Source organism: Hyperolius riggenbachi, chromosome 1 (assembly GCF_040937935.1).
Source record: "Hyperolius riggenbachi isolate aHypRig1 chromosome 1, aHypRig1.pri, whole genome shotgun sequence".
NCBI lineage: Eukaryota > Metazoa > Chordata > Amphibia > Anura > Hyperoliidae > Hyperolius > Hyperolius riggenbachi.
The window spans coordinates 413,902,373-413,904,872 of record NC_090646.1 but is presented as its reverse complement, the minus strand read 5'-3'; the positions used below and the strand labels follow the sequence as shown (position 1 = coordinate 413,904,872).

Here is a 2,500-nt window from a genome sequence, read left to right as displayed (position 1 = left end):
TTCGTAGAAGACCACAATTCAGCTCTCTCAACCACCCTACTTTCCGGTGGCACAATGCACCTCCGTGTCAGGATGGCCGAGCGGTCTAAGGCGCTGCGTTCAGGTCGCAGTCTCCCCTGGAGGCGTGGGTTCAAATCCCACTTCTGACAGCGTTTGCATGGTTTTTTCACGGTTCCCCTACCTGCTAGTCTTTCACAGCCAAGAACGTTTTTTTTTTTTTTTTAACACATTTACACAACAGAGCACTGTGGCTCTATAGCTCAGGGGTTAGAGCACTGGTCTTGTAAACCAGGGGTCGTGAGTTCAAATCTCACTAGGGCCTAAGTGTTATTTCATGCGCTGTATCTTTCTTTCCTGACAACCTATTTTCTTTCACCAGCTGTCTTATCAAAAACCGCCACTGCCTCTAGGTCAACTCCCCTTACATGAAAGATCACATTACATTCAACCCTGGTCAAGGTTCACAACATTGACCCCACTTTGAGCAAAAAAAAACAAAAAACCTTACTGGCTCCAAGAAGACTTAGACCACATTCATAACATTCTCTTCCTAAAAAGAGAGCGGCCGTATTCCGTTCTTCTGGATGGCCAAGAAGCCAACACTGGTGCTTATGCCACCATTCATGGGTTGGCTTAATAACGGTAGCTATAATTCTAGAGCTGGAGGCTGCCTTACTTCTGCCCTCAAGGGCTAGGTGCCATTCACATGTCTTGATTGAAGGCTTCGTAGAAGACCACAATTCAGCTCTCTCAACCACCCTACTTTCCGGTGGCACAATGCACCTCCGTGTCAGGATGGCCGAGCGGTCTAAGGCGCTGCGTTCAGGTCGCAGTCTCCCCTGGAGGCGTGGGTTCAAATCCCACTTCTGACAGCGTTTGCATGGTTTTTTCACGGTTCCCCTACCTGCTAGTCTTTCACAGCCAAGAACGTTTTTTTTTTTTTTTTTAACACATTTACACAACAGAGCACTGTGGCTCTATAGCTCAGGGGTTAGATCACTGGTCTTGTAAACCAGGGGTCGTGAGTTCAAATCTCACTAGGGCCTAAGTGTTATTTCATGCGCTGTATCTTTCTTTCCTGACAACCTATTTTCTTTCACCAGCTGTCTTATCAAAAACCGCCACTGCCTCTAGGTCAACTCCCCTTACATGAAAGATCACATTACATTCAACCCTGGTCAAGGTTCACAACATTGACCCCACTTTGAGCAAAAAAAAACAAAAAACCTTACTGGCTCCAAGAAGACTTAGACCACATTCATAACATTCTCTTCCTAAAAAGAGAGCGGCCGTATTCCGTTCTTCTGGATGGCCAAGAAGCCAACACTGGTGCTTATGCCACCATTCATGGGTTGGCCTAATAACGGTAGCTATGATTCTAGAGCTGGAGGCTGCCTTACTTCTGCCCTCAAGGGCTAGGTGCCATTCACATGTCTTGATTGAAGGCTTCGTAGAAGACCACAATTCAGCTCTCTCAACCACCCTACTTTCCGGTGGCACAATGCACCTCCGTGTCAGGATGGCCGAGCGGTCTAAGGCGCTGCGTTCAGGTCGCAGTCTCACCTGGAGGCGTGGGTTCAAATCCCACTTCTGACAGCGTTTGCATGGTTTTTTCACGGTTCCCCTACCTGCTAGTCTTTCACAGCCAAGAACGTTTTTTTTTTTTTTTTTTAACACATTTACACAACAGAGTACTGTGGCTCTATAGCTCAGGGGTTAGAGCACTGGTCTTGTAAACCAGGGGTCGTGAGTTCAAATCTCACTACGGCCTAAGCGTTATTTCATGCGCTGTATCTTTCTTTCCTGACAACCTATTTTCTTTCACCAGCTGTCTTATCAAAAACCGCCACTGCCTCTAGGTCAACTCCCCTTACATGAAAGATCACATTACATTCAACCCTGGTCAAGGTTCACAACATTGACCCCACTTTGAGCAAAAAAAAAAAAAAAACCTTACTGGCTCCAAGAAGACTTAGACCACATTCATAACATTCTCTTCCTAAAAAGAGAGCGGCCGTATTCCGTTCTTCTGGATGGCCAAGAAGCCAACACTGGTGCTTATGCCACCATTCATGGGTTGGCCTAATAACGGTAGCTATGATTCTAGAGCTGGAGGCTGCCTTACTTCTGCCCTCAAGGGCTAGGTGCCATTCACATGTCTTGATTGAAGGCTTCGTAGAAGACCACAATTCAGCTCTCTCAACCACCCTACTTTCCGGTGGCACAATGCACCTCCGTGTCAGGATGGCCGAGCGGTCTAAGGCGCTGCGTTCAGGTCGCAGTCTCCCCTGGAGGCGTGGGTTCAAATCCCACTTCTGACAGCGTTTGCATGTTTTTTTCACGGTTCCCCTACCTGCTAGTCTTTCACAGCCAAGAACGTTTTTTTTTTTTTTTTAACACATTTACACAACAGAGCACTGTGGCTCTATAGCTCAGGGGTTAGAGCACTGGTCTTGTAAACCAGGGGTCGTGAGTTCAAATCTCACTAGGGCCTAAGTGT

The 2,500-nt window shown here is 47.1% G+C and overlaps 5 non-coding genes across 5 annotated transcripts; all 5 read left to right on the top strand.

The window, feature by feature from the left end:
- The first annotated feature begins 66 nt into the window (after nucleotides 1-66).
- TRNAL-CAG (transfer RNA leucine (anticodon CAG)) lies at nucleotides 67-149 on the top strand. The gene has a single exon. It is a non-coding gene; the product is annotated as a tRNA-Leu (tRNA).
- Nucleotides 150-249: 100 nt separating this feature from the next.
- TRNAT-UGU (transfer RNA threonine (anticodon UGU)) lies at nucleotides 250-322 on the top strand. The gene has a single exon. It is a non-coding gene; the product is annotated as a tRNA-Thr (tRNA).
- A 467-nt stretch (nucleotides 323-789) lies between these two features.
- TRNAL-CAG (transfer RNA leucine (anticodon CAG)) lies at nucleotides 790-872 on the top strand. The gene has a single exon. It is a non-coding gene; the product is annotated as a tRNA-Leu (tRNA).
- Nucleotides 873-2,238: 1,366 nt separating this feature from the next.
- On the top strand, nucleotides 2,239-2,321 carry TRNAL-CAG (transfer RNA leucine (anticodon CAG)). The gene has a single exon. It is a non-coding gene; the product is annotated as a tRNA-Leu (tRNA).
- A 100-nt stretch (nucleotides 2,322-2,421) lies between these two features.
- On the top strand, nucleotides 2,422-2,494 carry TRNAT-UGU (transfer RNA threonine (anticodon UGU)). Its single transcript has one exon. It is a non-coding gene; the product is annotated as a tRNA-Thr (tRNA).
- The last annotated feature ends 6 nt before the right edge of the window (nucleotides 2,495-2,500 follow it).